Raw genomic sequence first — 12,913 nt, forward strand, 5'->3', positions numbered from 1 at the left:
GGAGCGGCGGGATCCCGGGCCCGGAGCTGGAGAGAAGCAGGACCTTAGCTGAAAGTCCTTGCTTGGGGCGGGGAACTGGTTATTCTCTTATTTGTTAGTTCATTTATTTATTTTCATTCATTCAACATTTATGGAACACCAACCCTGTGCCTGGTACACCGGTCGCCTCGGGAACCGCTAACAAGGAGACAAACAAGATCCCGGCCACCCTCATGGAGCTCTCATTCTGCTGAGGGCTGAGGCTGCCAGGAGTTTGCCGCCCCTTGGCTTCGTATAATCATGGTTATTTAACGTAATAACCTTGATTAGGCCCCCACCAAGGGCCACGCCCTGTACTAACCACTCAACACGTTTCTCAAGGTGACTCGGAAAGGAGAACTGTCCCATTTTACAGATGAGGAACCCGAGGTCCGCAGGACACAAGTACCACAGCTCTCTTGTGATGGAGGCAGGATTTGAGGCCAGGCCTGCACCCAAGAAGGGAATCCAGTGAGAGGACACCGGACCCTGTGGCCAGCTAGAGCCTGCAAGAAGGTGAGATGGGTCCGTCAAGACCTCTGTGGCCCAAGTCCCCTGGGTCACTGCCTCTGGCTTGGAAGATAGGAAGGGACAGGGGAAGCCTCTCATTCTGAGAGCTGGGGGGCTTGTCAGCTGGAAACATCTCTCCCAGCCTCAAGCAGACCCTCTGGGAGAAGATGGAGGACTTAACTCACAATGCTATGGGGGCCAGGCTCTCCTTACTCCCTCCAGTGCAGCCTGGCTGGTTGGTCTCTTTCCTGCTTCAGATGCACTAAGCTGTTTCCCATCTCGGGGCCTTTGCCCGTGCTGTGTCCTTGAGCTGCAATATTCTTCCACTTCATCTTTCAGATCTCAGCTTAAATGTCCTTCCTCATGAGGGTCCTCCCTGATCTCCACCTAAGTGATTCCTTTTGTTATTTTGTTATTGTCTGCCTGGTGCATTGTGAGATTATACATTTTTGAGGGTGTGTGATTAAATTTGGTCTATCTCTTCCCTAGGAGTAGGGCAGTTTCATTCATTGCCATGTCTGCAGAACAGTACCTGGCACACAGTAGGTGCTGAATATATACACTGAGTGGCCAGATTATTATGACCACCTGACGTTTGTAGGCAAATTAGCCGTACACTGCATCGTATGGGATATGGAAGCTGAAGGCCTGTTCGAACACCTTTGCTGTCTGCAGTTACCGAGATAAAACGTCTCCAATTCTCACAGGAACACAAGGATTGGACAGTTGAGCATTGGAAAAAAGTCATGTGGTCTGATGAATCACATTTCCAGTTGCATCGTGCAGATGGCAGAGTGAGAATTCGGTGGAAACAGCATGAAAGCATGCACCCCACATGCATAAGTACAACCCTTCAAGCTGGTGGGGGCAGTGTTAGGGTTTGGGGCATGTTTTCCTGGCATGATTTGGGCCCTTTAATTCGTGTGGAACAACGTCTGAATAGCCCAACATACCTAAGTATCGTTGCTGATCAAGTTCATCCTATCATGTTGATGGCATATCCCAATGGAGATGGCTGCCGGGAGCCGGTCCATCCTTGCTGCTTGACACAGTCGCTGCAGAGAAGAAACATCTGCACAGCATATGTTTCAAGGGACCTGGCGTATATAGCATACTGTTCTTAATATGTTTGCTCCCTTTAGCGCCATGTGTTTTAACCAAGGTCACCTCTCCGAGAAAGGTTGTTTCCCCAGGTGGGGATCTTTCCCTGAGGTTAGGGAGGGGATACAACCCCTTAATTAAGTGCCCGGCGGGTAGTTAAGCTACATAATCTTTACTCCCTGGAATGGAGATAAGAAACGCCCTAACCTTTGTAATAGAAATTGACAGGATTAAAATCGGCTGGTATAAATACGGATGTAACAAGACAATAAACATCAGAACCTCATCAGTTCCTAACCAGAGCTCCGACCAGAACTTTGGCTGGAAATCCTGGCTATAGGTCCTGACTAGGCTGCTGATCAACTGAAGGCTGTCTTCGTGTCATTCCTTCTTCGCCGACTCCGTCCACACCTTTGGGGACCCCTGGACCCGCTGGGATTGGACCCCAGCAGATGGCTTCTTCCAACAAGACAATGCACCATGCCATGGTGCTCGAATTGTGCAGGAGTGGTTTCAAGAACATGAGGGAGACTACCTTGCTTAGGTGGCCCCCACAATCACCAGATCTCAATCCAATTGAGCATGTGTGGGGCGAAGTTAAAAGAGCCATCAGGCAGCTGGTTCCACAACCATCAAATCTCACAGAACTGGACAGTGCTATGCATCAGGCATGGTGTCAGATTCCTCACATCACCTTTCAGCATCTTGTGGAATCAATGCCAAGAAGAATTGCCACAGTATTGAAGGCAAAAGGTGGCCCAACGAAGTACTGATGGGGTGGTCATAATAATCTGGCCACTCAGTGTATATGTTGAATGAATGAATGAATGAATGATTAGTCTGCAGAGCTCCAGGCCTGGCCCAGCTGCATCCTTGCCAAGAGGCCAGGCCCAGATGATGAACTGGTGGTTGAATGGGAATAGGGGACAGAGCCTGAGGGAAGCCTGGCTCCAGGCCAGCTGCCCCAGAGGCCCGAGCCAAGCGTCTCAAACAACCTCAGTCTGTCCAGCACTGCCTTCAAAGGCTCCTGTCACATCTGGGAGCCCAGAACAGAGGGAAACAGGTTCTTCCCGCAGACCCAGTTCCAGTGGCCTCTGTGGTCTCAGCCTGAAGTTGGCAAAGACCTCATAAATGGGGAAGATGTGGGAGGGGCAGGCTCAGAGCCCCAGAGCCAGGGCTGGCAAAGTGATGACAGAGGAGGCAGGGGCACCTGGGGAAAAGATTCTGGGAGAAACAAATGGTAAGGTGGAATGCAACATGGCATAGAAGTTGAGAGTCAGACTTCCTGGGTCCAAATCCAGCTTTTCCTTTGGAAAAGCAGCCTAACCTCTCTGTGCCTCAGTTTCCTCATCTGAAAAATAGGGGTGACAGTAAGATTGACTTCACAGAGTGGTTGTGAGCACCTCAAGAGCTTGGTCAGAGGCAGCAATTCCACCTACCTGGTATTTAATGTTAACAGTAGTAGCAGGGTCTGACAGGTGGGGTGAACTTGGACTTCCCCATTTGGAACTTGGGCAAGTTACTGTACTTCTCTGAGCCTCAGGCTCCTCATCTTCATTTGGGTCTCATGTAAGTCCCTTTGGGGTGCTGAGAGATGGGGGCCTGAGAGTAGCCCACCTGGGCCCAGCCATCATCTTGCCCAAATTGAGTTGCTTCAAGAATTAACGATAAATAATAATAATAATAATAATGGCAGTAAACACTGTTCAGATCACTCCATGTGCATAAACTCATTTTAATCCCCATTTTACAAATGGGGATACTGAGGCACAGAGTGGCACATGTACACAGAAATTACCTGGGGGTCTTGTTAAAATGCAGGTTTGCTCAGTGGCTAGAGCGTTAGCCCGTGGGTTTGATTCCTGGTTAAGGGCATGTACCATGGTTGCAGGTTCCCCAGCCTCGGTAGGAGGGCACGTGGGGAGCAATCAATCAATGTGTCTTTCTCAGGTCAATGTTTCTCTGTCTCTCTCTCCCTCCCTCCCTTCCTTCCATCTCTTTCTAGAAATCAATGGAAAAAATATCCTAGGGTGATGATTAAAAAAAAAAACCATGCCGATTCTGGCTCAGTAGGTCTAGGTGTGAGATTCTTCATTTCTTATAAGCTCCTAGGTGGTGCTGATATTTGGGGAACCACACTCTGAGCAGTGAGGGGCTAAAGCCCTTGCTTAAGGCCACGTAGATGATGAGCAGTGAGCCTGGACTCAAGCTCACACGGTAGGCTTCAGAGTCCTGTGCTTAACTGCCACCCTGCCTGCCCCAGCCCCAGCCCCAGCTTTCTCCCCTACAAAGAAGAGGCAGGAAGTAGAGCTCCCCTCCCCAAGCTCATTTCCTCTCCTGGGGCCTCTACCTCCATGCTGACATTTGGCCCATAGTAACCCCGCTGCCTTCAGTGTCCCAGGGGTCCTCCCTGGCGATTGCAAAGAGGTTCTCAGATGCTCATTAGCCAGGAAGATAACTAAGAGCAAGGGATGAGCTCATCCTGGTTCCCTGGGGATTGCCATGGCTCAGCTGAGTCTGCCTTGTGCCAGTCTGGCTCTGTGCCTGCTTCCCTTTGCTGGAGAGGCTGGGACAAGAGAGGGACTTGCTAGGGAGTAGGGAGGTCTCAGCCAGCCTCATGGGAGACTCCCTCCAGCTGGGCCTTTCTGCCTCACCACCAGCCACCAGGCTGCACAGGCTTCTGCTTCCAGGGCATTCCCCCTATGGATTCCGGACCTAAAATGAAATGAAAACTGCTTGGCCAGAGGGGAGTTTCCCAAAAGGTGAGAGGTGACCCCCTAGTGAGTTCTGCAGGGTTAGGTCAGGTGGGACAGCTAACAATGAATCAGACAACAATTCTCGTTCAAGGGGAGAAAGCCTCACTTGCTTTAGCATCTCTCCACACCGGCTTCCCTCATAACCAGGAGGTTGCAAACCTCAGGCTCAACGTGTGGGCAATCCACATTCTTGAACTAGAGGTTAATAATGTGTCATTTTCTGCGTATTTATGTTTACAGTTACCTTCTATTTTGGGCTCAGGTATTGCTTTTCCATTTGTGATAATGACATACCTATCCCTTTAAAAATCCATCCATTAAGGGGGAAAAGTGAGTTAAAGCAAAGTATTAATGGAAGTAACTAGAGGTGGTACAGGGAGAATGAAAGCAGTGGGGACAGTGGCAAATGGATAGCTGAAGTGGGGAACCTGCTCGAGGTGAACCAGAGGGCTGCTCACAGCCTAGGCACCCCACAGACTTCTTACTGCAGGGCCCAGCAGACCACCAGCCCGAGACAGAGACATCCCACAGGCTCTGTGTCTGCCAGAAAAGTCCATGTATGTTTTCCTGGGTTGAGTGGGGCCTAGGTTGACTCTGGTCTTTATTCCTGAGGTCTGTGGTCAGTGTCAGTGGGATGAGGAGCAGACTAAGGGAGCAGGGTTGGCAGGCCCAGCCTGAGTTGCTCCCCATCCCCAGTCTGCCCTGCTTTCCATCTGTAGCACCAACACCGTCAAACACACACACACACACACACACAACACACACAACACACACACACAAGCACTGGAGCCTGTTAATCATACATTCATTCAACCAATCTTTATTGAGCACCTACTATGTGCCAAGCACTGTGTTAGGGGCTGGGGAGACAATCATGAGCCAGTTAGGCAAATCGTAGCCCTCATGCAGTTTACATTCTTCTAGGACAGCAGTTCTCAACCTGTGGGTCATGACCCCTTTGGCGGTCGAACGACCCTTTCACAGGGGTCGCCTAAGACCATCCTGCATATCAGTTATTTACATTACGATTCATAACAGTAGCAACATTACAGTTATGAAGTAGCAACGAAAATAATTTTATGGTTGGGTCACAACATGAGGAACTGTATTTAAAGGGCCAGAAGGTTGAGAACCACTGTTCTAGGAGAAGACAGATGATGAACACAGAAACAAGTACAATATATGGCATGTCAGACAGTGTATGTGCTATTGAAAAAGAGAAAGAGCGTAAAATAAGAGGTGCGAGAGCATGGCGGGGTAGAGGTGGAGGGCCTTTCTGAGAAGGTGTGTCAGGCACTGGGATGGATGCAGCCTTGTCTTGACACCAGAGAAACTCACAGACATGGAAGCAGCAGACAATGAGCCAGCACCAGGCAGGGATCTCTCTTATTTTTATTTTTAAGTAATTTTTTAGTGAACTTCGGGTACACAGAATGATGGATAGATTATACTCCAGATCATGGTGTATTCCTCTTTCATCCTTGTATGACCTGCTTTTATTTAAAATTTCATAGTTATTTTATTGTTATTATTTTTAACCTGGTGATTTTTCATTGTTGTTGTTGTTTTTAATTGATTTAAGGGAGAGTGAAAGGGAGAGGGAGAGAGAGAAACATTGATGTGAGAGAGAAACATTGATCCCTTGCCTCCCATTCATGCCTCCAATGGTGATCAAACCCGAAACCTGGGTATATGCCCTGACCAGGAATCAAACCTTTTGGTGCTCAGGACGAAGCTCCAACCGACTGAGGCACACTGGCCAGGACACATAGTTATTTTAATCATGTAATAAACACCAGGTAGCCCATCAATTAAAACAAAAGCTAGGACCCTAACAATGGCCAACATTGAGTCCTGAGATTCCCCCCATTTCATCCCCTGCCTGGGGTCCCTGTCACTTTGAATCCTGTCTTCATCACTCCCTAATTTCCTGGACAGTTTTATTATACCTACATCCTACCTTACTAACTTTATTAAAAGGGTATACATATTAGTTTCATAGGGCTGCTGGGACAGATGACTATAAACTGGATGGTTTAAAACCATTGAAATTTATTCTCTCACTGTTCTGGAGACTAGAAGGCCAAAAGGTGTCAGCAGGACCACACTCCTTCTGAAGGTTCTGGAAAAAGATCTGTTCCCCGCCTCTCCTGATTTCTGCTGGTTGCCAGCAATCCTTGACAATCCTTGTCTGCTACATGCATCACTCCAGTCTCTTTCTCTGTCTTCACATGCATTCTCCTTCGTGTATCATTGCGTCTTTTTTCCTCCCAACATTATTGAAGAATAATTGACACATATAATTGTATTTATTTTAAAAATATACAACATGGTGCTTTTATATACATACACATAATTACTCAGATCAAGATAATTGACATATCTGCCACCTCACATAGTTACCTCGTGTGTGTGTGTGTGTTTGTGTGTGTGTGTGTGTGGTGAGAATGCTTACGATCCACTGTCAGCAACTTTCAAGTATACAATAACAAATTGTTAACTATAGTCACCATGCTGTACATTAGATTCTCAGAACTTATTCTTCTTATAGTTGAAAGTTTGTACCCTTTGACCTACATCTCCTCATGTTCCCCTCACCCAGCCCTTCTACTTTATGTTTCTACAAATTCAGTTTTCTTTTCTTTTGTCTTTTCTTTGTTTCTTATTCCACATTTAAGTGATAACCACACAGTGTTTGTCTTTCTCTGTCTGGCTCATTTTGCTTAACCTAATGCCCTCCATGTTTATCCATTGTTGTTGTAAGTGGCAGGATTTTCTTTTTTATGGCTGAATAAAAAAATGTGTATGTACAGGGTATCCCCAAAAATGTATAAACACTTAATAGCTAATAGCTCAATTGATTTTTTTCTTTTCATATTTAACCCATTTTATTCAAAGTGTGTATACATTTTTTGGGGACATCCTGAATATACACAATGGAATATTGTGTGTGTGTGTGTGTGTGTTTTCCATTATCTATATCTATCTATACACACTCTCTCTCTCTCTCTCTCTCTCTATATATATATATATATACACACACACATATATATATATGTGTGTGTATATATATATATATATATATATATATAATATATTCATCTGTTGAAGGACATTTAGGTTGTTTCCATATCTTGGCTATTGTGAATAATGCTTCAATTAATATGAAAGAGTAGATATCTCTTCAAGATACTGATTTAATTTCTTTCACATATATACCCAAGAGTGAGATTGCTGAATCATATGGTAATTCTATTTTTAATTCTTTGAGGAACCTCCATACCATTTTCCATAATGACTGCACCAATTTACATTCCCACCAACAAAACACAAGGGTTCCCTTTTCTTCACAACCTCACCAACATTTGCTATCTTTTGTCTTTTTGATAATAATCATTCTAACAAATGTGAGGTGATATCTCATTGGGGTTTTGATTTGCATTTCCCTGATGATTAGTGATGTTGAACACCTTTTCATGTACCTATTGGCTATTTGAATGTTTTCTTTGGGAAAATATCTATTAAGGTCCTTTGTCCATTTTTTAAAAATATATTTTATTGATTTTTTACAGAGAGGAAGGGAGAGGGATAGAAAGTTAGAAACATTGATGAGAGAGAAACATCGATCAGCTGCCTCCTGCACACTCCCTACTGGGGATGTGCCCACAACCAAGGTACATGCCCGTGACCGGAATCGAACCTGAGACCTTTCAGTCCACAGGCCGACGCTCTATCCACTGAGCCAAACCGGTTAGGGCTTTAAATTAGATTATTTGCTTTTATTGCTATGGAGTTCTAGGAATTCTTTTGGATATTAACCCCTTATCAGATATATGGTTTGCAAATATTTTCTCAAATTCTGTAGGTTGCCTTGTCAGTTTATTAATTGTTTCCTTTGCTGTGCAGAAGCTCTTTAGTTTGATGTAGTCCCACTTATTTAATTTAGCTTTTGTTGCCTGAGCTTTTGTTGTCTTATCCAAGAAATCATTGCCAAGACCAATGTCAAGACTCTTTTTCCATATGTTTTCTTCTAGTAGTTTTATGGTTTCAGGCTTTACATTTAAATCTTTGATCCATTTTGAGTTAATTTTCATGAGTGATCTAAGACAGGGGTCCAGTTTCATTTTTGTGCATGTGGGTATCCAGTTTTCCCAGCACCCTTTATTAAAAAGACTGTTCTTTCTCCATTGTGTGCTCATTGACCATATATGCATGGGATTATGCCTGGGCTTGTTATTCTGTTCCATTAGTCTATGTGTTTTTTTGTTATGTCAGTACCATGCTACTTTGATTAGTACAGCTTTGTAATATAGCTTGAAAACAGGAAGTGTGATGCCTCCAGCTTTGTTCTTCTTTCTCAAGATTGCCTTGGCTATTCGGAGTCTTTTGTGGTTCCATACATATTTTTGGATAGTTTTTTTTTTCTATGTCTGTGAAAAATACCATTGGAATTTTGAGAGGAATTTCACTGAATCTATAAATCACTTTGGGTAGTATGGACATTTTTACAATATTAATTCTTCCAATCCAAGAACACGGTATAGCTTTCCGTTTTTGTGTGTCTTCTTTAATTTCTTTCATCAATGTCTTATAGTGTTCAGTGTCTTTCGCTTCCTTGGTTAAATTTATCCCTAAGTATTTTATTGTTTCTGATGCTATTAAAAATGGTATTGTCTTATTAAATTCTTTTTCAGATAGTTTGTTGTTAGTGTATAGAAACACAAATAACTTTTGTTGATTTTATATCCTGCAACTTTACTGAATTTATTTATTAATTCTATCAGCCTTTGGGTGGAATTGGGTTTTCTGTATATAAGATCCTGTCATTGCAAACAGAGATCATTTTACTTCTCCCTTTCTAATTTGGATGCCTTTTATTTCTTTTTCTTGCCCAATTGCTATGGCTAGGATGTTCTCCTTTTCTTATAAGGATACCAGTCATTGAATTTAGGGCCCACCCTAACCCAGTATGACAGTGGTTCTCAACCTTCCTAATGCCGCGACCCTTTAATATAGTTCCTCATGTTGTGGTGACCCCAAATTTCATTGTTACAAATTGAACATAATTAAAGCATAGTGATTAATCACAAAAACAATATGTAATTATATATGTGTTTTCCGATGGTCTTAGGCGACCCCTGTGAAAGGGTCGTTCGACGCCCAAAGGTGTTGCGACCCACAGGTTGAGAACCGCTGCAGTATGACTTCTTCTAAACTTAACTAATCACATCGGCAAACACTCTATTTCCAAATAAGATCACATTTATAGTTCCTGGGGATTAGGACTCCAGCATAGTTCTTTGGGGACACAATCCAACCTGCAACAAAGAGAATCCAGACAACCAAAAATGAGTATACGCTGTATGAATATTATACTCATTCTGGGACTTCATTTCTTCATGGAATAGTATATAGTTAAGACTGACCCATACTGTGCTTCACTTGTTTTAACTGTTGTGTCATATTCTACCAGGTCATTGTACCACAGTTGTACCATCTGCTCTCATATAGATGGCCTCTGGGTGGTGTCCCGGCGTCTGCTAAAATGAACATTCCGGTAAGTGGCTCTTGCTGCATGTGTGCAAGGGTTTCTCTAGAGCAGGGTGGGGAACTCCCAGCCTGCGGGCCATAGAAGGCCCATGAAATCATTGGGCCTGGCCCTGCCAAGGCATTAGGGGTGAGTTTATTAAATGTTTGACGAAATATAGCAGGCTAATTCTTAAGTTGATAATTTTGTATGGCCTGTGAATGATGTTATAAATATCCAAATTTTCCTTGACAGAGAAAAGGTTCCATACCCCTGCTCTAGAGTGTTTACCTAGATGTGGAATCACTGGGACTCAGAATATGTGAATGTTCACCTTTAGGAGATAATAGCAAGCTGCTTTCCAAAGTAGCTGTACTAATTACACTGCCACCAACAACGTGTAAGCTCCATGCCCTCTCCTTTATTTGGTATAATTAGATTTTAAAATGTTTGCCAGTTGAATGTAAAATTATTATTGGTAGAGACCTTAATCTGCACTTACTTGATCATAATGATGCTGAACAACTTTCTCAACCCTAAGGTCTAAATTGTATTCACCTATATTTTCTGAAGCTTTGTTTTTGACATTTGAGTTCATAATCTGTCATCTTTCCCAACATTAAGGTCTAAAAGATATTTACCTATACTTTTCACTAAAGATTTTAAAGTGGTTTTTTTTAAATTTGTTTGTTTGGGCATTTAAGTTCTTAATCTGGAGTTGATATTTGTGTAATGAGTGATTGGTTGTATAATCTTAGGAGTTTTTATAGGGGACAAATATATTTTGAGGATGGTGGGACAGGATAATTGACTAGAACTCTTAGTGTACTGGAAGTTGCTCACTGGATTTGAGTTTAAATCCTCAATGGACTGTCTAAGATCTTAACTTTATCTCTGAGAGCCTCAGTTTTCTCGTCTGTAAAATGGGAATTATACTAGATACTGCCTTGGGTTGCCATGAGGATTACATGAAATAACTTATGCAGAATGCTTCCCACATCGCCAGATCCACAGCATAAGAACACTAACTAGCATTTACACTTACTATGTGCCAGGTGATGTGCTAAGCACTTTATATATGTTATTAACTCAACCCCTGACCACAGTGTGAAGTAGATGAAATTTTCTACACTTTACAGATGCATCTCATATAGGATGAATAGGTCCCTCACCCATTACCACCACACATCAAAACCATTTCCCTTCCCTTCCTCCGTCCTCCAGAATCCAGTCCCCTGGGCTGGGGGGAGAAATGGCTGCTTCTCCAGGAGGAAGGGTTTGGAAGTTGAAATGGGGGGAATGGTAGGCAGTGGGGTTGACCCCCAATTCCCTCGTGGGCCCTGCCTTTGACTCTGAGGCTGGAGCGAGGCTGGGGAGGAAAGAAGGATGTTGGTCTGGTGGGGAAGTCCATCCACCCTCCCCCTCCACAGGTAGTTGGCCAGGCACTGTGGAGATGAATCACCGGCCACAGTAGTTCCTTCCCCTACCCCCCTGGTGTCATCCATTATTCACAGCTGCCATCCTGGGCCTGAGGTTGCTTTGTGGTCAGGCAGGCATTATTCCCTAGGCCCAGCTCTCAGGGGCTTTTATCCACAGCTGAGCCTGAACACAAGCAACCCTCTTCTCTAGATCTGAGGGCTGTGGCTTCCCACTGGAGGGCGACTCGGACAAAGGGCTTTGAGCTGCATTGGAGCCCAGCTCTGCCACTTCCCAGTTACCTTCTCTGAGCCTCAATGTCCTTATCTATAAAATGGGAATAACTGGCCTTGCCTTGCTAAAAGATTTAGAAATAACCCACATAAGAGACATGAGTAGCCCAAGTGGCCTTGATCATGGAGTCGCTGTTGTTACATTTGCTCTTTCAATGACTGTCTCCCAAGGCCCTCCTGGGAATATGGAGATTTTGTGACCCCTCAGCGAGTTTGTAGCCCCCTGGGAGAGACAAACCCCCTGCAAAAATGGCTTTTAATAAGACAATATATCCCCCCATAAAAGCGGATTAAAGGTGATTATTCGTGGAACAACTTTTTATTGAACACCTACTATGTGTCCAGCCACCTGCAGTGGTGATCAGGTCAGTCTGGCATCCATAACACCTACAGTCTCAGGTCCCCGGGAAAAACAGAGACCTCCCAGGATCAGGCTGGTGCACAGGTGGGGGGCAGAGGACTCCCCAGGTCTGCCCATGGCTGGGGTGGAGGCTCATGCACCCCCATGCCAGAAACTGAACAAAGCTCCTATCTCTTTTTTGCCTGTTAGAAGGCCCTGACGAAGGGCAGGGGTAAGAGTGGAGCCCCTGGAATCACAGATCCGAGTTTGAATTATGGGCTGTATTCGTTTCTGTTGCTGCATAACAAATTACCCCAACACTTAGCAGACACTGATTTTTCTTATAGATTCTGTTGGTCAGCAATTCAGAAGCAGCTCAGCTGGGTGGTTCTGGTTCAGGGTCTGTCATGCAGTTGCATTCAAGATGCCAGCCAGAGCTGCAGTTGCATGAAGGCTTGGCAGGCTGGAGGACCTACGCCCACGAGGCTCACTCACATGGCTATAGGCAGGAGGCCTCAGTTCTTCACTACGAGGGCCTCTCCAACAAGTGGCACAGCACAGTAACTGGCTTCCCCTAGCCTGAGCGGGTCTACATAGAGAGCAAGAAGAATGCCTTTCATGACCTAGTCACAGAAGTCATCATCTGTCACTGTACCATATTCTGTTCATTAGAAGTGGGTCACTAAGTCTAGTCCACATTCAAGGTGAGACTCCACTTTTTAAAAAATATGTGTTTATTGACTTCAGAGAGAGGAGAGGGGAGAAAGAGAGAGATAGAAACATCAATGAAGAGAGAGAATCATTGATCGGCTGCCTCCTGCACACCCCTTACTGGGGATTGAGCCCGCAACCCGGGCATGTTCCCTGACCGAAATTGAACTGTAACCTTCTGGTTCATGGGTCAACAAGGTGCCTTGTTGGAGAGACCTGCATGGCGAGGAACCAAATGCTG

General features: G+C 44.6%; 1 protein-coding gene across 1 annotated transcript in view; it reads left to right on the forward strand.

The window, feature by feature from the left end:
* The first annotated feature begins 87 nt into the window (after positions 1–87).
* LITAF (lipopolysaccharide induced TNF factor) overlaps positions 88–12,913 on the forward strand; it is a 103,116-nt gene continuing 90,290 nt past the window's right edge. The window contains exons 1-2 of the mRNA XM_070412972.1: positions 88–534; positions 9,859–9,942. The gene's annotated coding sequence lies outside the window, so the exon portion shown is untranslated. The remainder of the gene's footprint in view (positions 535–9,858; positions 9,943–12,913) is intronic.

The sequence above is a fragment of the Myotis yumanensis genome, unplaced genomic scaffold, assembly GCF_028538775.1.
Source record: "Myotis yumanensis isolate MYYU_CA2020_CCGP unplaced genomic scaffold, mMyoYum1.0.hap1 SCAF_4, whole genome shotgun sequence".
Classification (NCBI taxonomy): Eukaryota; Metazoa; Chordata; class Mammalia; order Chiroptera; family Vespertilionidae; genus Myotis; species Myotis yumanensis.